At 36.6% G+C, this 22662-nt stretch overlaps 1 long non-coding RNA gene across 1 annotated transcript in view; it reads left to right on the forward strand.

The window, feature by feature from the left end:
* The window catches only part of LOC103879286, a 160644-nt gene extending 146938 nt beyond the window's left edge, over positions 1-13706 (forward strand). The window contains exon 6 of the long non-coding RNA XR_002518405.2: positions 11225-13706. This is a non-coding gene — a long non-coding RNA (uncharacterized LOC103879286). The remainder of the gene's footprint in view (positions 1-11224) is intronic.
* The last annotated feature ends 8956 nt before the right edge of the window (positions 13707-22662 follow it).

Here is a 22662-nt window from a genome sequence, read left to right on the forward strand (position 1 = left end):
ACATAAGAGCGCATCTCCCCCTCCAAAGGAACGCAGCTCATCGCCAGCAATGGATCAAAGCTGGACAGAGAAGGACTTTGACGAGATGAGAGAAAAAGGCTTCAGTCCATCAAACTTCTCAGAGCTAAAGGAGGAATTATGTTCCCAGCGCAAAGAAACTAAAAATCTTGAAAAAAGAGTGGAAGAATTGATAACTAGAATAATTAATGCAGAGAAGGCCATAAACGAACTGACAGAGATGAAAACCATGACACAAGAAATACGTGACAAATGCACAAGCTTCAGTAACCGACTCGATCAACTGGAAGAAAGAGTATCAGCGATTGAGGATCAAATGAATGAAATAAAGCGAGAAGAGAAATCTACAGAGAAAAGAAGAAAAAGAAATGAACAAAGCCTGCAAGAAGTATGGGATTATGTAAAAAGACCAAATCTACGTCTGATTGGGGTGCCTGAAAGTGAGGGGGAAAATGGAACCAAGTTGGAAAACACTCTTCAGGATATCATCCAGGAGAACTTCCCCAACCTAGTAGGGCAGGCCAACATTCAAATTCAGAAAATACAGAGAATGCCACAAAGATACTCCTCGAGAAGAGCAACTCCAAGACACATAATTGCCAGATTCACCAAAGTTGAAATGAAGGAAAAAATGTTAAGGGCAGCCAGAGAGAAAGGTCGGGTTACCCACAAAGGGAAGCCCATCAGACTAACAGCAGATCTATCAGCAGAAGCTCTACAAGCCAGAAGAGAGTGAGGGCCAATATTCAACATTCTTAAAGAAAAGAATTTTAAACCCAGAATTTCATATCCAGTCAAACTAAGTTTCATAAGTGAAGGAGAAATAAAATCCTTTACAGATAAGCAAATGCTTAGAGATTTTGTCACCACCAGGCCTGCCTTACAAGAGACCCTGAAGGAAGCACTCAACATGGAAAGGAACAACCGGTACCAGCCATTGCAAAAACATGCCAAAATGTAAAGACCATCAAGGCTAGGAAGAAACTGCATCAACTAACGAGCAAAATAACCAGTTAATATCATAATGGCAGGATCAAGTTCACACATAACAATCTTAACCTTAAATGTAAATGGACTAAATGCTCCAATTAAAAGACACAGACTGGCAAACTGGATAAAGAGTCAAGACCCATCAGTTTGTTGTATTCAGGAGACCCATCTCACATGCAGAGACACACATAGGTTCAAAATAAAGGGATGGAGGAAGATCTACCAAGCAAATGGAGAACAAAAAAAAGCAGGGGTTGCAATACTAGTCTCTGATAAAACAGACTTTAAACCATCAAAGATCAAAAGAGACAAACAAGGCCATTACATAATGGTAAAGGGATCAATTCAAAAGGAAGAGCTAACTATCCTAAATATATATGCACCTAATACAGGAGCACCCAGATTCATAAAGCAAGTCCTTAGAGACTTACAAAGAGACTTAGACTCCCATACAATAATAATGGGAGACTTCAACACCCCACTGTCAACATTAGACAGATCAACGAGACAGAAAGTTAACAAGGATATCCAGGAATTGAACTCATCTCTGCAGCAAGCAGACCTAATAGACATCTACAGAACTCTCGACCCCAAATCAACAGAATATACATTCTTCTCAGCACCACATTACACTTATTCCAAAATTGACCACATACTTGGAAGTAAAGCACTCCTCAGCAAATGTACAAGAACAGAAATTATAATAAACTGTCTCTCAGACCACAGTGCAATCAAACTAGAACTCAGGACTAAGAAACTCAATCAAAACCGCTCAACTACATGGAAACTGAACAACCTGCTCCTGAATGACTACTGGGTACATAACGAAATGAAGGCAGAAATAAAGATGTTCTTTGAAACCAATGAGAACAAAGATACAACATACCAGAATCTCTGGGACACATTAAAAGCAGTGTGTAGAGGGAAATTTATAGCACTAAATGCCCACAAGAGAAAGCTGGAAAGATCTAAAATTGACATTCTAACATCACAATTAAAAGAACTAGAGAAGCAAGAGCAAACACATTCAAAAGCTAGCATAAGGCAAGAAATAACTAAGATCAGAGCAGAACTGAAGGAGATAGAGACACAAAAAACCCTCCAAAAAATCAATGAATCTAGGAGTTGGTTTTTTGAAAAGATCAACAAAATTGACAGGCCACTAGCAAGACTACTAAAGAAGAAAAGGGAGAAGAATCAAATCGATGCAATTAAAAATGATAAAGGGGATATCACCACCGACCCCACAGAAATACAAACTACCATCAGAGAATACTATAAACACCTCTACGCAAATAAACTAGAAAATCTAGAAGAAATGGATAATTTCCTGGACACTTACACTCTCTCAAGACTAAACCAGGAAGAAGTGAATCCCTGAATAGACCAATAGTAGGCTCTGAAATTGAGGCAATAATTAATAGCCTACCAACCAAAAAAACTCCAGGACCAGATGAATTCACAGCCTAAATCTACAGGAGGTACAAGGAGGAGTTGGTACCATTCCTTCTGAAACTATTCCAATCAATAGAAAAAGAGGGAATCCTCCCTAACTCATTTCATGAGGCCAGCATCATCCTGATGCCAAAGCCTGGCAGAGACACAACAAAAAAAGAGAATTTTAGACCAATATCCCTGATGAACATTGATGTAAAAATCCTCTATAAAATACTGGCAAACCAGATCCAGCAGCACATCAAAAAGCTTATCCATCATGATCAAGTGGGCTTCATCCCTGGGATGCAAGGCTGATTCAACATATGCAAATCAATAAATGTAATCCAGCATATAAACAGAACCAAAGACAAAAACCACATGATTATCTCAATAGATGCAGAAAAGGACTTTGACAAAACTCAACAGCCCTTCATGCTAAAAATGCTCAATAAATTCAGTATTGATGGAACATATCTCAAAACAATAAGAGCTATTTATGACAGACCCACAGCCAATATCACACTGAATGGGCAAAAACTAGAAAAATTCCCTTTGAAAACTGGCACAAGACAGGGATGTCCTCTCTCACCACTCCTATTCAACATAGTGTTGGACGTTCTGGCTAGGGCAATGGGGCAAGAGAAAGAAATCAAGGGTATTCAGTTAGGAAAAGAAGAAGTCAAATTGTCCCTGTTTGCAGATGACATGATTGTATATTTAGAAAACCCCATTGTCTCAGCCCAAAATCTCCTTAAGCTGATAAGCAACTTCAGCAAATCTCAGGATACAAAATGTGCAAAAATCACAAGCATTCTTATACACCAGTAACAGACAAACAGAGAGCCAAACCATGAATGAACTTCCATTCATAATTGTTTCAAAGAGAATAAAATACCTAGGAATCCAACTGACAAGGGATTTAAAGGACCTCTTCAAGGAGAACTACAAACCACTGCTCAGGGATATAAAAAAGGACACAAACAAATGGAAGAACATACCATGCTCATAGACAGGAAGAATCAATATCGTGAAAATGGCCTTACTGCCCAAAGTAATTTATAGATTCAATGCCATCCCCATCAAGCTACCAATGAGTTTCTTCACAGAATTGGAAAAAACTGCTTTAAAGTTCATATGGAAACAAAAAAGAGCCCACATTGCCAAGACAATCCTAAGTCAAAAGAACAAAGCTGGAGACATCACGCTACCTGACTTCAAACTATACTACAAGACTACAGTAACCAAAACAGCATGGTACTGGTACCAAAACAGAGATATAGACCAATGGAACAGAACAGAGTCCTCAGAAATAATACCACACATCTACAGCCATCTGATCTTTGACAAACCTGAGAGAAACGAAATGGGGAAAGGATTCCCTATTTAATAAATTGTGCTGGGAAAATTGGCTAGCCATAAGTAGAAAGCTGAAACTGGATCCTTTCCTTACTCCTTATATAAAAATTAATTCAAGATGGATTAGAGACTTAAATGTTAGACCTAAAACCATAAAAACCCTAGAAGAAAATCTAGGTAATACCATTCAGGACATAGGCATGGGCAAAGAATTCATGTCAAAAACACCAAAAGCAATAGCAACAAAAGCCAAAATTGACAAATGGGATGTAATTAAACTAAAGAACTTCTGCACAGCAAAAGAAACTACCATCAGAGTGAACAGGCAACCTACAGAGTGGGAGAAAATTTTTGTAATCTACTCATCTGACAAAGGGCTAATATCTAGAACGTACAAAGAACTGAAACAAATTTACAAGAAAAAAACAAACAACCCCATCAAGAGGTGGGCAAAGGATATGAACAGACATTTCTCAAAAGAAGACATTCATACAGCCAACAGACACATGAAAAAATGCTCATCATCACTGGCCATCAGAGAAATGCAAATCAAAACCACAATGAGATACCATCTCACACCAGTTAGAATGGCGATCATTAAAAAGTCAGGAAACAACAGGTGCTGGAGAGGATGTGGAGAAATAGGAACACTTTTACACTGTTGGTGGGATTGTAAACTAGTTCAACCACTATGGAAAACAGTATGGCGATTCCTCAAAGATCTAGAACTAGATGTACCATATGACCCAGCCATCCCATTACTGGGTGTATACCCAAAGGATTATAAATCATGCTGCTATAAAGACACATGCACACGTATGTTTATTGCGGCACTATTCACGATAGCAAAGACTTGGAATCAACCCAAATGTCCCTCAGTGACAGACTGGATTAAGAAAATGTGGCACATATACACCATGGAATACTATGCAGCCATAAAAAAGGATGAGTTTGTGTCCTTTGTAGGGACATGGATGCAGCTGGAAACCATCATTCTCAGCAAACTATCGCAAGAACAGAAAACTAAACACCGCATGTTCTCACTCATAGGTGGGAACTGAACAATGAGATCACTTGGACTCGGGAAGGGGAACATCACACACCGGGGCCTATCACGGGGATGGGGGAGGGTGAAGGGATTGCATTGGAAGTTATACCTGATGTAAATGACAAGTTGATGGGTGCTGACGAGATGATGGGTGCAGCACACCAACATGGCACAAACATACATATGTAACAAACCTGCATGTTATGCACATGTACCCTAGAACTTAAAGTATAATAATAATTACGAAAAAAAAAAGTTTTGCAAATTTGAGAAAATTACAAGTCCTTAGAAGCAAGGGGTTTAATGAACCCCAAGCAGGATAAACACAAAGTAGATTACACCAAACATACCATGACCAAATTTCTGAAAATCTGTGAGAAATGGAAAAAATCTTAAGCCAGATTTTAAAATGGCATAATACTTATGTAGATATCAAGATAATTCCATAGAATTCTCGTTATAAACTGAAAGCCAGAAGTAAAAATGACAACTTCAAAATGCTGAATGATGAGAAAGAAAACCTGTCAATTCAGAATTCTACATCAAAATTATCTTTAATATGTTAAGGTAATAATAAATATTTTTTTATGCAGAAATGGTATGAGAGAAGAGAAATAATTTCAGAGCTATGCTAAAAAATTAAGAGTCTTGGAAGTGGTAAGTATGTAGATAATTACTAATAAAACATTTTGTCTAATTCTTTAATTTTGTTTAAAGGCATTAGATCATTTAGAACAAAGTGACAACAATATTTTGTGGGGCTTATAACATATGCCAAAACAAAGGCACAAAAGATAGAAGGAGGGATGAAAGCATAATATTATAAGGTCCTTATACAATAAGAAAACTGGTATAATAGAATTGAAGGTAGAATATGATAATTAAAGATAGATATTACAAACTCTAGAGAAATCAATAAGAAATATAAAACAAGCTTGGTATGGTAGCTAACACCTTTATTCTTAGCACCTTGGGAGGCTGAGGCACGAGAATTGTATGAGGCCAGGATTTCTAGACCAGCCTGGGCAATATAGTCAGCCCCAGTTTCTAAAAATTAAACAAAAATTAGCTGGACATGGTAGTGTACACCTGTAGTTCCAGCTACTCGAGAGGCTGAAGTGGAAGGATAGCTTGAGCCCAGGAATTTGAGACTACAGTGGGCTATGATCACAAAACGCTCTCTAGCCTGGGCAACAGAAAGAGGCCTCGACTCTTCAAAAAAAAAAAAAAAAAAAGGAATGAAAAAAAGAAGTGTAGCTAATAAGTCAAGAATATATATAATATGAAGTTATAAAAATCACACAATTTAAAATATTTCCAGGAAGAGGAAGAAGTAATAAAAACATAATGAAACCGTTAGGAAGCAAAGAACAAATGGTAGATTTAAATCAATCACATCAGTAACCACATTGAATGTAAATGGTCTGAAGACTCCAATTAAAAAATTAAAATTATCAGATTGAATTTTAAAAGACTCAACTGTACTTCCACAAACAAAAGCAAAATACAAATAAAGACACATGGACACATGTAACTAAAACAAAAGGGTGGGATAACGTATTTAATCCAAATACCTATTTTAGGAAAGTTGGCATAGCTAAGTTAATATCAAAGCAGACTTCAGAACAAGGAACATTACCAGGAATGAAGACAATCATTTCTTATTGACAAAGGGGTCAGTTTATTAGGAAGACATAGCAGTTCAAAATATGTATGCATTTCATGGCAGAGCTTCAAAATACATTAAGTAAAAATTGACCTAACTGAAAAGGAGAAATCGAGAAATTCACAATTACAGATGGAGATGTCAACACTCCTCTTTTCGTATTCATATAATAAGAAATATAAAAATAATATGGATACAAAAAATTAAATAGTACATTCAATTTATTTGAACACCCCTCTAAACAACTTGTAAGTAAAAGAAGAAATAGAAAAGTTGCAAATATTTAGAATTCAATAAAAAGAAAAATATGACATGAAATATGTAAAATGCTGCTAAAACAATAATTTGATGAAAATTTTTACCTTTATGTAAGTATATCCAAGAAGACAAAAGGCTAGAAACCAGTGACATTAGTTTTTATTTTACAAAACTAAAACAAAGGAGTAAATTAAAGACAAAGTAAAGAGAAGCAAAGAAATAATGAAAGGTAATCAATGAATCATAAAGTGCTTTACAAAATCAGTATAGAAATATCTGCTCATTGAAGACACCTGAGGTTGTATATCCCCTGGAATACTAGAAACTTACAGACGCCAAAGATCTTAATCAAGGGAATGCTTCCAGGCAAGAACCATGCTATCTCTATCTTTCAGTCTCCCACAACACCTGGAATGGTGCTATGTACATAACGGCAGCTCAGTGATATCTGTTGGATTGAATTGCATTGAGTCATTATGTGTATCTTAATAATGCTATTCCTGAATCTGTCAATTTTGAAACATACTCATTCTGTTACTTTAAGAATTTAAAAATCCAAGTAGATGATAGTGTGTTATCAACACTAGTAAGCTTTCAGGCATAAAACTTCAGATATTAGAATCAGTTTCTAGAAATGTCCCATTGGCTAAATGCATGTAAAAATGATTTAAAATATACACAGACAAATATCAACTATGTGACCATGACGGCCCAACATTTAAGCTACTACAACTAATTCTCATCTTTATGTGAAAAAAAAAAAAAAAAAAGCGTAAGAGAAGGGTATTAATCAATAGCTTCTTATCCATAAACTGGAATGGGTTAGCTATTTGAAATGGACTGGGTTCCTATATTTTCTGGTCACAGCTACTCCAGAGAAAAGCAATGAGTCATTTTGAGGGTTCCCCAAATCCAAGTTCATGTAGCTTTGTCTGTTGGGAAGCATAGGGCAGTTAGATAGGGAGAAGGAGAAGCTTCAATTTCAGATACTTTCCTTCTGAGGATCATGTTTTGGGTAGATCATAATGTTTTACTGGATGGGTGCAAAGCTCCTTTTTGGTTTGCCAGCTTAAGTATCATTTACTGAAGTAAAACCTTCTCTAATTTCCACACTAGTTTTGCTCCTGTATCATGATTACATAGATGTCTGTTCCTTTCTTTAACAAAACTGGACCTCTAATAGTTTTTCAAAATCTATCTCTATTTATTTATTTTTGCTAGATTCTAAATTACGTGAAGGCAGAAAACCTGTTTTGAGGTCTGCAACATAGTATGTGGTCAACAAATATTAAATGAATAAATGAATGAATAAGATTAAGCAATAATGCTAGGAGACTTCTTAGGTAGGCTCTATCTTGAAGTTCTTCTTATCTTTATATCTGGCATTGGCCTTTGTGAGTCTGTCTTTACAATTCTAGATTTTTAAATGCATTCTGAAGTCTCAGAGATAGGAGTAGCAGTGATTCATTTATGTTGTTTAAATTTTAGGCATAACACAAATCTCTTTCTTAAAAAAATATACCTTATAATAAGCAATTATAATAATTGAATAGAATTTATAATTCAGATAATTTTTACATTAAATTTAGTCTGTGCTGTACATAATATCTTCAAAGTTAGTATTCCACCAGTTTAAACATCTTCCTCATGTTCATAATTACACTGATAGAACGACAATAATTTATAAGGCAACAATTCAGCCAATTATAATATATTCAGCTGTTAATATTAGTAAGTTCATGTATAAATTATTTAAAAGAGGCCTTTAAACAAATTTGGAAACCTTTGATCATATCAAAGAAAAAATAAATTTTTTGTTAATCCTGGAGAGATTAGCTAAAAAAGGCCTTAATTGTTTCAGAGTTTCTGCAACATTTTCCTGTTTATCTTAACACTCCCGCAGTAATGCCTTGCATAAATTCACTGGACCCTCTTCAGAATAGAAAGGCATTGAAATAGAAGATATTCTGTGGTTGAGGAATGTGAAGGAGTTTCACAGTGTTGGCTCTTCCATACATCTTAGTTCTTGAGTAATGGCCTTTTTACAGATTAAATGCCTAAGGTCTTTCTGTTGCCAGAGTGTATCGATGATCTCTCTAGTCCTTGTATCCTACTTCTCAAGAGGGCAATGTAGGTGTTTTCACAGTATATAAAATAAGTTCCATTGCTTGGGGGACACATGACATCTTCTAGAAGATTTTTGCAGATGATATTATAAATACAACTTATGAACTGTATCATACACTGAAGAAAAGATAGAGCAGGTACCAGATTTAACACGTTTAATTTGCAGGTCAAAAATTAGGTAGTTTAGAGTAGACCTTAGCTTTTGAGATAGATAGATAGATAGATAGATAGATAGATAGATAGATAGATAGATAGACAGATAGATAGATAGATTAGACAGATAGATAGATATTTTTTCTTTCTTTTATTTATTTATCATTATTATTATTTTTTTTTTGAGACAGAGTCTTGCTCTGTCATCCAGGCTGGAGTGCAGTAGTGTGATCTCGGCTCACTGCAACTCCCACCTCCCAGGTTCAAGTGATTCTCCTGCCTCAGCTTCCAAAGTAGCTGGGATTACAGGTGCCCGCCAACACACCTGGCTAATTTTTGTATTTTTAGTAGAAACAGGTTTCACCATGTTGGCCAGGCTGGTCTCAAACTTCTGACCTGTTGATTCACCTGCCTCAGCCTCCCAAGTGCTGGGATTATAGGCATGAGCCACTGCATCTGGCCAAGATAGCTATCTATCATTTTTAATAGCCAAAATATATATTACCTCACTATTGTTTGGGGTAATATCGTTAGAAGATTCCCTCTTACAACTATGGGTAGGATATGCTGAATATCTGGTAGAAACTCACAGAAGTATAGCCTTATTCAGTTTAACACAGCCTTAACTTCAGGAAAGCAAACTATTTCCTCTTTTTTCCCCCCTTTGTTTTTCCATCATCCTGGACTAGCTACAATACAACTAAAGACTCTGAAGTCAGACCTCAAAAAATACTACAGAGGGATAGGGCTGGAAGCAAGACATATGTTTATGTGTTCTGAGGCAAGTGCTGTACATACTCTTCTACTTGACGGTTTCTAGTACATGTGAAAGCACAGATAATGGTAAATTCAGCCTAGTGATTTTCCCCAGCAATTTCAGTGTTTTCCACTTCATTTAACGCATGCCATCAGAGGCTCTAGATGATCTGGAATTTTAAAACCCAGCAATAAAATGTTCATGTCATTATGAAGAAAAAAAACTAATTTATTTTAAGACAAGGCATTGTATTAGATATGCTCAAATTAGGAGTTCCTTCTGATGCAACTGTACAGTACAGGTGTTATGTCCTTTTTCAGAATAAGATAAGGCTTAGAGAAGTTTGTAATGTTCCTATACAATTAAAAATCTCAGAAAAGTAGTCAACACTCTTTTATGCTAAAATGTGACATTTTCCTTATACCACCTTGTTGCTCAGGGATTATGCAGAAGAGGTTGACAAGCTACTGCATGGTTTTACCAAAAAGGATCATAAACTACTACGCTAAAAATTTAGAGAATTTCTAAGCCTTTTAAATACTAGCTACTGCAAACGATTGTGGAGTCTCATCTCTCAAGATGTGTGTAAATGAAGTGAAATGTACTGTTCTTTATGTTCTCACTGCCTAATAAAAAGAAGACATGAACTTAGAGGATTTTTTAAAGTAATGCTAGTATGTGTTCTCACCCATATTCATCTTATTGGCTTCATATCACAAAAGGAATTCATTTGTGAAATAGCTGTTTGGTCTAGATGTGTAGATTAAAATTATAAGACAACTTCTCTTTGTACAAAGCAAATGTAGCATGATCACCCTCACAGTGTCATCTTCACTAGAAGCATATAGCATCTACCTGAGACCAGGGTTATTCTTATTCTTAGATATTAAAACTTTATTTCACCTTTTTAGTACAATATATTTCTATATTCCAATTTTGAAGTAACTGAAATCACAGTTAGTTACTGTGAGAAGCACCATTTGAGTCCAGCTCATTTCTTAACAGGGACTTCGCAGCTGGTGAGCTTTTCAATAAACACATTGAAATTAAATGTCCCATTGGGCTATGTTTCATGAGTTATTTAGTGTTTGTGTTCTCACCGTAGGTGTCTTTATTTCATTGTTGTATTTTTTTTTATGACTAAATTGCATGTTTCTATCTCACCCTTTACTTGATTAATTTAAATCAAGCCTTACAGGATTCAAAAACTGCTTCTTATATACGTATGCAATTAAATTTTAATAGAACACAGTGGTGCTTCTCTAGATAAGACTATATTAATTTATCAAATTATTTAAAATGGGAATTTCATTAGAAAAAGACTGATGGTTATAGACTCTTCAGCTCAAAATGAGCTATTGAACTTTCTAGTTGACGGTGTCTTTTCCCCCCAGTAAAGAATGTGTCTTTACAGCTAAAGGTAACATTAAGTTCAGAATCGAAGCCACAGAGTACAAGGGATTGATTTGCAGCAAAGCTGATAACCCTCCATTTTGGAATGAAGCATGGACAGAAAGAAGGCAAGTATTCTTACCTTACATTCACTATATATTCATTAGTAAAACTTTGGCTTGTGATCCTCCAAATGAGAAATTAATGATATAAAAATAATCACTACATTAGAATTGAATTATGTTCAAACTTTATTTTGTTTATGAGAAAGTTTAAGATAGTTTATCGTTAGCAAACCTAGAGAGGCTACCTAAATGAGGATACCTTTAGAGGATACCTAAATAAAGATTAGTACCTTTATCTTTATTTTTTTAAAAAATGGTGGCTACCAGCCTCAAATGTTCATTTAACATGGAATTAGGCATGACTTTTTACTTAAGATTACTAGTACACATGTTTACAGTACCCTCTGACCTAGGAGTACTTATCCTAATATTTGCTATAATTGTTTGAGCTAATGAATAACTATTTAATACAGTATCTTTAGTTCTTCATTTTAAATCACAGGTGAAGGAAAATAGTTCCATTTAGGTAGTGTGACAAATCTATGACAGAAACTCTTTGATATATCCGCCCACTCTTTTTGATGTTTACTTTGAAAGTAACCGTTGATAATTAGTTTGCTAAGACTGCTGAAACAGCTCTTGGAATCAGGAATTGTGGTGCAATAAGAGATGGTGAGCACAGATTTCAAATCTCATTCCTTCCTATGTCCACTGATTAGATGTCCACATCTAATCTGCATTCAGGCAGGATATGCAAAGATTTAAATTCTCAGAGAGTCTGCTTTAAATTTCTTTATTAGTATGCTAGCGCTTTGATAAGTTGTACATTATTCCAAAACAATATTTACTGCATTGTTATAGTTCATGAGATATGTATGGACTTACCTACCGTTAAGTTGCCAGAAGTTGGAGCAAATGGGTTCTTTACACATCCATCTATTCATTCATGTATCCATTTATTTATTCATCAAAAATTATTAAGAACAATTATTGAATGACCTTGGTAACTGGAATATATTAATATCAAAGTACTGTAGGGAAGTGAACAAACAAAGAAGGTTAGGGAAGTTGGGATTGTTGCAATCTTAGATAAAGTGACGATTGATTAAAAGTGATTGAAGGAGGAGAGATAGCTGGGTATAAATCTGAAAGAAGAGTGTTTTAGACAGTACAGAACAACCAGTGCAAAACTCAAAAATGCGAATGTGTCTGGTGTTGCCAAGAAACAGCAAAGAGGCCAGCATAGCTGAAAGACAAAGAATGAGGAGAAGATGGAATAAAAAAGTAATGGAGTACAAGTACAAAATCCTGTGGAGTCTTCTAAGCTATTTCATGGACTATGGGTATTACTCTAAGTGTCCCTGAGGTGGACAAAACTGAGATAAATTATTTGCAACAAAAAATTTTGTTGGATTCAATGGCAAAACAGAGATCAGTGACAAAGATAAAGTGATTGGGGAATTCAGAAAGAAAACGCATGCCTGCACCATCAGAATGGAAGGGAACAAGGAGATCTGGCATGTGACTTGTCTTCTAAAAAAATCTCGAGATTTACTTATGTGCACATGTTTTTAATTATTTTTGTCCTCCTTTCATTTATGCCCCTTCCTTTGGTAACTTCATTTGTTTCCATGTCTACGATGAACATTTTAATGCTGATGACTCCTCTTTAATTTACAGTTCTGGCCCAATGGTCTCTTTTAAGGGCAAAACCCAATATGGGTCTAATGATTACTTGGCCTACTTAACTAGAAACTTGAAACTGATGTATTTCACTGAAGTGTTTGCCAATAGTTTTTCAAGTTTCACTTAAATCTCACTTCTTCCTTTTAGCCTTTGACTGCCCTTGTACTTTACTCTGACAGTCCTCAATATACTTACAGTTGCTTGATTAATGTTGTCCTTTTCATAAAATTATAGGTTGTATGAGGGTAAGAACTACTCCTGTTTTGCTTATTGCATTGCTAGTGCTCAATAAATATTTTTTGACAAACTGATTGTCTTACTTTTCTATGGAGTTGTTACTCTACATATTTATCCATTCAATAGATGCTGATATTTTTAAGGTAAGAGTAACTCAAAATATGAGAATTTATTAAGGATTTCAAATTTTATTTAAGTGCTCAGATCAGTCAATATCCAGATTACATTATTCCAACTGCATTATAATTTTAGCATATGTGTAAGCCTGACTTGGAAAACTACCATCATTGCAAAAGAGAGAGACCCAAAATGACAACATGGAGTGGTATTAGGAGCATATCTTACCTTCATTTATTTTCACTTCCCTATAAACTTATTGTAGGTAGTCCTGTGATGCTTTAAAATATTTTAAAAATAAATGTCTTGAACATGGATTTTCTGTTTGACCTAAGTTTTTTTCATTTTCATTTTATTTTTATTTTTATTTTTTAGACAGAATCTCACTGTCACCCAGGCTGGAGTGCAGTTGCATGATCATAGGTTGAACTCCCAGGCTCAAACAATACTCCCACTTCAGCCCCCCAGCTAGCTGGAACTACAGGCATGTGCCACCATGGTTGGCTAATTTTTGTATTTTTTTTTGTAGAGATGGGGTTTCACCGTATTGTCCAGGCTGTGACCTAAGTTCTAGTGATTGACTTTCTCAGAGAGAAAGAGTGATGAGCTTAGAGATTTTCTCCCCTCATTTTATAGGGTGTTGGGAGTTAGATCTGAGATACTTTATATAGAGAATTCATGATTAAAACTCTTGTGAGTTAAGATGAAAAATGTAGGAACTAAAGAGTGACATAATGACTTGCAGGTTTCAGTTCAATGAAAAAAACGAGACAAAATTTATTTCGGATATTTCTGGGTATATTAGATACTTGCGATTGGAGAGGGAAACAGAGATTGGAGGGAACCAGGATAATATGGTTTGGTCTGTGTCCCCAGCCAAATCTCATGTTGAATTGCAATCCCCAATGTTGGAGGTGGGGCCTGGTGGGAGGTATTTGGATCGTGGGGCTGGATTTCCCCATTGGTACTGTTCTGGTGCTAGTGAGTGAGTTCTCGTGAGAACTAGTCACTTAAAAGTGTGTGGCATCTCCCTCACTTCCTTCTTCTTCTAGCATGAGAGATGCTTCACTCCCCCTTTGCCTTCCACCATGGTTGAAAGTTTGCTGAGGCCTCCCCAGAAGCAGATGCTACCATTCTTCCTGTGCAGCCTATGGAACTGTAAGACAATTAAACCTCTTTTCTTTATACATTATCCAGTCTCAGGTGTTTCTTTATAGCAGTGTGAGAACAGACTAATAAAGAGAGTTGGTACCACAGAGTAAGGTATTGCTATAAAGATACCTGAAAATGTGGAAGTGGCTATGTAACTGGATAAGGGGCAGAGGTTGGAAGAGTTTGGAAGGCTCAGAAGAAGACAGAAAGATGAGGGAAAATTTGGAACTTCCCAGAGACTTGTCAAATTGTTGTGACTAAAATGCTGATAGTGATCTGGACAGAGATGGCCAGGCTGAGGAGGCTGCAGATGGAAATGAGGAACTTATTGGGAACTGGAGCAATGGTCACTTTTATTATGCCTTAACAAAGAGGTTGGAGGCATTGTGCCCCCCTGCTCTAGGGATCTGTGGAATTTGAACTTGAGGGTAATGATTCAGGGTATCTGGCAGAGGAAATTTCTAAGTATCAAAGCATTCAGGATGTGGCCTGGCTGCTTCTAACAACAAATGCTCATATGCATAGGAAGAGATATGATATAAAACTGGAATTTATACATAAAGGGGAAGTAGAACATAAAAGTTTGAAAAATTCACAGCCCACCTATGTGGTAGAAAAGAAAAGCCCATTTTTCAGGGGAGGAATTCAGTCAGGCTGCAGAAATTGGCATAAGTAAAAAGAAGCCAAGTGATAATATCAAAGACAATGGGCAAAAGGCCTTGAAGGCACTTCAGAGACCTTCACAGCAGCCCCTTCCTTCATAGTCCCAGAAGCCAAGGAGGGAAGAACGGTTTCATGGGCTGGGCCAAGGGCCTTGCCAACTTGTGCAACCTCAGGAAACTGCTCCCACATCCTGGCTGCTCTAGCTCCACCCATGGCTAGTATATATAGCTCAGGTATAGCTCTGGCCACTGCTTCAGAGAATGTAAGCCATAATTCTTGGCAGCTTCCATGTGGTGTTAAGCCTCTGGATGTACAGAGTGTGAAAGCTGAGGCTTGGGAGCTCTGCCTAGATTTCAGAGGATGTATGGAAAAGCCTGGATGTCCAGTCAGAAGCCTGCTGAAGGGGCAGAGCCCTCCTGGAGAACATGTACCAGGGAGTGTAGAGGGGAAATGTAGGGTTGGAGCCCCCACACAGAGTCCCCATGGGGACACTGCCTAGTGGAGCTGTGAGAAGGGGGCCACTGTCATCCAGACTCCAGAATGGTAGATCCACTGGCAGCTTGCATCTGTCACCTGGAAAAGTTGCAGGCACTAAACACCAGCCCATGAGAGTAGCCGTGGCCACTGTACCCTGCACAGCCACAGGGGCAGAGCTACCAAAGGCCATAGGAGCCCACTGTTTGCCCCAGTGTGCTCTGGATATGAGACATAGAGTCAAAAGAGATCATTTTGGAGCTTTAAGATCTAATAACTGCCCTGCTGGGTTTAAGACTGGCATGGGGCATGTAGCCTCTTTATTTTGGCTGATTACTCTCTTTTGGAATGGGAATATTTACCCAATGCCTACATCCCCATTGCATCTTGGAAGTAATTAACTTGCTTTTCATTTTACAGGCTCATAGGTGGAACGGACTTGGCTTGTCTCTGATGAGACTTGGGACTTTGGACTTTTGAGTTAATGCTGAAATGAGTTAAGACTTTGGGGCACTCTCGGGAAGGCATGATTAGACTTTTCAATATAAGAAGGACATGAGGTTTGGGAGGGGCCAGGGACAAAATGACATTCTTTGGATCTCTGTCCCCACCCAAATCTCATGTCAAATTGTAACCCCCAATATTGGAGGTGGGTCCTAGTAGGTGATTGGACCATGGGGCTGGATTTCCCTGTTGGTGCTGTTCTCATGATGGTTAGTTCTAGTGATGTGATCATTTAAAAGTGTGTAGCACCACACTTCCCTCCTGCTACTCCCTCCATGTGAGATGCCTGGCTCTCCCTTTGCCTTCTGCCATGATTGAAAGTTTCCTGAGGCTTCCCAGAAGCAAATGCTGTCATGTTTCCTGTACAGCCTGTGGAAACATGAGCCAATGAAACCTATTTTGTTTATAAATTACCTAGTCTCAGGTATTTCTTTATAGTAGCGTGAGAGCAGACTAATACACAGGGATTAGAATCAGTGTAGTAAACTTGGAAGTTATATATACATAGGCAGTAAAGGAGTGGCGCTTTAACTCTACATATGAAAAATTGAGTGGGGAAAGATAGAAAATACAGAAAGAATATAGTGTTCAAACTCACTGTCACTGTCTGATGCTGTTACTTTTTCTCCATCTTAGGCAGAGCTAGTCCAGAATAGAGTCTGTTACTGTTCACTCGTGCCTTGAATTTCCTCTGATCTTCTCCTGCTACAATTAGTGACCTATTATGGAGTCATTAAAATAATTAGCAGATATTCACTACAGTTGTAGCAGAGCATAGTCTATGGATTCAGTCATGTTTGCGTCTCCTAAATATGAATATACACAAAAGCTGCCATTGAATATTAAAATTACATGAGGAAATTTAATCAGCAGGTGTCATATTTTAGCCCATTATCTTCTGATTAAATAGTAGTTGTCTGTGTTATGACATGAAGTTTATGGCATTTTTAACAAAGTTGGAAACATATCAAATGGTTTGATATGTTGATAATTAAAATTCAGTGAGTTGAAAGTGATGAGTAACTTCTCAGGCGGGCTTATTCAAATACTCAAATATCTTTTAGAATGAGAAACACTCCTCCGTAGGAGAAATAATACATTTTAATGATCTAAAATTTGGTGGCTTGCAGATTAACAGTCCATCATTTTTAGCCTGGAGTTAAGTGATATGCATTTTGTGTGACCTATAATTCATTCATTCATTCATTCTTACCCTTCTCTTGCCTTTTGCCACTATCTGAAGGGACATGTCATTATGTTCTCATTAGCTCCAATTCTGACTTTATGCCATATTTTATGGAACTAGCAAAGACTCTTGCAGTATAATATGATACTTTAATTTCAAAAATGTATTGACCTTAGTTGGTATGTACACAAGATTATTAGAAACATAAAAAAGTATATTCAGTAACATCTAAAAAAAATCAAGTTAATTTACCTTCATTTCTACCTGTTGGTTAATAGTATAATGGTTGATACTGACCAAGGTAGCCTAAATGAGTTTCTCTTAGCTAGCTGACTAAATTTTAGATAGGGTTCTTTCTGATTCCTGATCACCCTCCACCCCCCGCCTTTTTTTAAGAGTATTTACTTTAGAAAACTTGTAACTGTAAATTATTTATCTGCCCTTTTGAGATGTAAATTTTCTGCAACCTAGGAATATCTTCCTCGAGAACTTGGAAGCCATCACTATCATCAAGAAAGATAGTTCCCTATTTCCCAGTCTCTATGGGAAAGTAGGAGCATAACTTCAATAAGAGACAACCAGAAAACATGGATACCCTGATCATGTTGACCAACCTCCTCCAGCATCTTCCTGTGCTTCTCTACTAGTTCATCCCAGTGTTTATAAACTTTTCTGTCTTTCAGGTTAATGGAATTGAGTTCAATCTCTCTCCCCTATTACAATAGCCTGTCTTTACCATTGCAATAATTTTGAGTAAAGTATTTTCTTTTTAGCTTGTCTGATGTAATTTTTATTTTGCAATACATATCCAGAAGCACTTAGGAAGTAACTGACATATTTCTAAGTGCTTTCTAATATTAATTTGTTTAATTTCATGGAAATCCCATGAGACAGACTGTAAATTGAAAATAAATCGAAGTTCTCCAACCAACTGAATTAGACCCCTCCTCTTGGCCAAGGAGAATTTAAAGTAACTTGAAAAACTAGTGTAGGCCATGGTGAGAAGGGGTTGGGGGTGGTCAGACATGCCTCATTATGCTTCTTCCTCCCTTTGGAATTCAGGCACAACTGACCAGCACTAACATAAAACAGAGCTTAAACAGATAAAAGAGACTCTTTGCAGCAATAAGATACCAAATTTCAACCTGACTCTAGTATAGCATCACATGACAGATAGTAAGGGCTCAAAGATTTCATCTCAAAATACATTTCTTTGACATATCTTAAAATGATCCTCCAAAATTGTCTTTTATGTGGAAAATCTACATTTTGTAGAGAATCCGCTTCCCTTTCCAGGTATTTTTCTGATCCAGAAAAGATTTAACTGAGAGTGTGGCACCTTTTAAGTTCTGGTAAGAGACATTTACCATCTATTATTTCTGAAGCTTTTCAGCTGGAGGTTTCACCTACATGATAAGAAATTTGATTTCCACAATCCCTTATCTTAACACAGCCACTTCTTTATATTGATTCCAGGTCTTTAGATAATAACTTAACTCTTTCAATCAATTGCCAATCAGAAAATCTTTGAATCCACCCATGACCTACTTCAAGTTGTCCAAACTTTCTGGACTGAAACAATGTGCACCTTACATGTATTGGCTGATGTCTGCCTATAACTTATGTCCCCCTAAAATGTATAAAATCAAGCTGTAACCCAAACACCTGGGACTCATGTTCTCAGGACCTCTTGAGACTATGACTCAGGCTTTGGTCACTCATATTTGGCTCAGAATAAACTTCTTTAAACATTTTATCAAGTTTGACTCTTTTTGATGACAATGCTGTTATTCCCATTTTACCGTATTACATAGAGATGGTCACTTTCTCTGGAGAGTAAGAAGGAAACAAAGACTTATACTGCCTCTCATTACTCTTGACTCCCATAAATACCCACTTCTAACATTCCTGTCACTCTTTTCTTTTCCAGCTAAAGTCTATCATTAATTTTTATAGATTGTATTATTTATTTACTTGGTTAATATACACATATTGACTCCTACTGTATGTCAGGGGTTGGTGATAAAATAGCAGACAAGACAGATATGATTCCTTATGACAGAACATTTATAGTCAGCGAGGACATGGACAAGAAACAGACAACTTTGTCAGAGTGGTAAATGATACTCTGAAGCACATAAACTGGGTTTCTAACACATGTCTGGTGATACTGGGAGAGCCTCCCATGAGAAGTGACCACTAACCCGAGAACAAATCAAAGAAGAGGAAAGAGATGCAGGTAAATGTTTTAGCCTTAGAAAATATCACATTCAAAGCCTAGAGATTGCCAAGAATATAAATGAAATAAAAACAATAGTACATGACTAAAACAAAGACTGTGTGTAAAGAGCTGGGGATGGTGGAGAAGGATTGAGTGAAGGTATAGGGGTGACAGTAGTTTTATGGCAGAAAATGTAAGTCAAGTCCATCATTTTTGGTTTGATCATCTGGGCAATGAGGAACTGTTTGAAGAATTTTGTGCAAAAGGGTCAATACCATATTTGCAGCTTTTGAAAATTCTGGCAGAGAAGTGAAGTGGATTGAAAAGGGCAACAATGAAGGCAGGAGACCATTGTAGGTGACTGTTGCAATAATAATGGACTTAAACAGAAAAATAGTGAGAAAAAGAAAAATCAACAGATTTTAGGAGTACCTCAAAAACTTTTAGATTTGGTTGGGTGGGTGATGGAGAGAAAGGTGTCAAAAATGCCACGCAGATTTCCAGATTGAGTAACTTCAGTAACTCAGGTGAAAATGGAAGATTTGTTGGGAGGATGGAGCAGTCACTTCTGAAATTGTTGCTCAGCCTACAGTAGGCCTTTGCTATTTGATTCTACACAAATGTCTGTGTTCAGGATGTGGACTGGTGTAGTTTTTTCTAAGTTATTCATGAAGGAGCAGAGATAATTCCGGTTTGACTTGTGATGAGAATGACATGTGTTAAAGTTTTTGATCCAGAATTAAAACCCAGAATCCTTGATATCTCATCTGTTCTTGCTGCCTGGCAACCCCAAATTTCTAACATGATTCTAAATGAAGGATTGGAGGATATTATTTACTTAATCTCTTAAGTCTTTTGATGGAGCCTTGGTAGATTATTAGGAAAATCTTATAACCGCATAAAAGTAATCCTGTTAGGAAGTATTCATGACAAAGTTGTAGTAATTTGTTTGTGTGTGTGGTGCTCTCTAAAAGTTGTAGGTAGACAAGATTTCTAACGCAGGTGTTTTTGTTCTCTCTCTTTGTCTCATGGGTGTGTGTATGTGTAAGTATAAATAAATGAATATATATATAAAATTATGTATGTGTAACAAAATTTAGATAAAAGTTACAGAATAGCTAAATCTTTTTATTTAAGAAAAGAACTATTAAATAGAAAAGACCTATTTTAAATGAATCTCCAAAAGTTTTATTTTACACTTTAGCTGTTCCACTGCAAAGAGTATTTGGATTAAGACTACAACTGTTGTAGCAGGACGAGTCGCAGACAAAACCTCTCAGACACCTAGTTGTAGAAGGAAGGGCTTTATTCAGCTGGAAGCATCAGCAAGCTACTGCCTTAAAATCCGAGCTCCTCAAGTGCACAATTTCTGTCCCTTTAAGGGCTCACAACACTAAAGATTTCACATGAAAGGGTCATGATTGATTTGAGCAAGCAGAGGGTACGTGACAGGCGCTGCATGCACTGGTGGTCAGAGAGAAACAGAACAGGGCAGGGAGTTTCACAATGTTCTTCTATACAACGTCTGGAATCTATGAATAACATCGGTTTCTAAGTTATAAGTTGATTTTTAACTACTGGGTTTAGGCCAGGCAGGCCCAGGCCTGGTTTTGGGCCTGGCGTCGGGCTGCCTGTCTTTGGTTTTACTTCCTTGTTTTTTCTTAAAACAGGTACTGAGTATAAAACAATATAAAACAATGTGAGAGGGTCTCTCTCTTTCCTCACTGTGTCCTGTTAAATAATGCCCAGAAAAATGTGCATTAGCTGGTGGCTCAAATCTTGCCTAGTATGTGCACTTGCTTGTTAACATTTTGCAATTGAGGTAGTGAATGCTACAGTTAGCTGCAAGCACGTGTGTACGTTGTTACAGTACTCTTTGAAAACAAGGGCCTTTGGCCAACCAAGTGGTCTGTTCATGTGAAATTAGGCCATAAAGTGAAATTGGGCTGTTTTACATTTTGAGACAATTTCCCACTTAGTTCTGATTATCTTGCTATTGCATAAGCAATGTTTGTTCATAGACGTGATGTAGTTGTTTTGGATCTAGTCAACTTAAGCTCTTTATCAAAAAATGTCTCAAAACATCTTCAACATTTTAAATGGTGATATTTGGCTACATTCCAGATAGAACTGAAATAGAAAATAAAGGGAAGGGGTTGAAGTTTTAGTATTTTAAAAATTGTATTTTATTAGATTATTTTTTGCTTAATCTTGTCTATGCTAGTATTTAGTTGACGTAAATGAAATTGGCTGAGTGACACTGTTGAACAAAAGGGTTGGGAATAAAAACTCCAATGCCAGATCAATGATAATACTTTTAATCAGAGTTAATTGATGCCGGCTGTGTGGTCTGTGTGTTATTTCTCATTTGTGGGTGAAGACAGGTGTGGTTGCTGTTATTTCAATTTAGAAGCTAGAACTGGTTGCCAGTCATTAAGAATGTATGAATAGGCGCATGCTTGGTGTTTATTGTACAGAGAAAACCCTAAGTGGTTTAAGTGGTACAGTGTAATTTTGATTATTAATGTGAGATGTTTTAGTTCTTTTGTAATCACAGAGGTGCAAATCACAGACCTGCTATTTAGATTTAAGTCTGACTTTAGGAAAACATTATAGGTCTCCTTGATGATGCTGTTTATTAATTTATTACAGTATTAGATCTAAATTATTATTAAAAGTTAAAGCTAATCACTACCTCTTCCTTAAACCTTATTTCTGAAAATAAACTATTATAATTTTAACTACATTATTACTATTTAAATTAACATTAACTACACTAACCACAAAACAGTTCCTTAAAATACACACTCATATATACACACGATACACTCATGCATACACACCATATGTTTAAGCAATATTCACATGCACTCAATACAAACATGCCCACAGCACATGCACACTGACACCCAAGACAATTACAAAATCAATTGAAAATATAGTCATGAAAGTTATTTTGATGACCTATTTGGACAAGTAGATTTCTAATTTGTTGGCTTTGTTTTATTGTTGAAAAATGAAAGCACTAATTTTTTTATTGGCTTTCACTTGGATTTATTACTAACATTCTGTTAATAGATAGTTAATCTATTTGTTTCTTTAAGGAAGAAAATGAATAACAAAGATATCTTAAGACAATTATTATTTTCAATGCC

The sequence above is a fragment of the Papio anubis genome, chromosome 15, assembly GCF_008728515.1.
Source record: "Papio anubis isolate 15944 chromosome 15, Panubis1.0, whole genome shotgun sequence".
NCBI classification, from domain to species: Eukaryota; Metazoa; Chordata; class Mammalia; order Primates; family Cercopithecidae; genus Papio; species Papio anubis.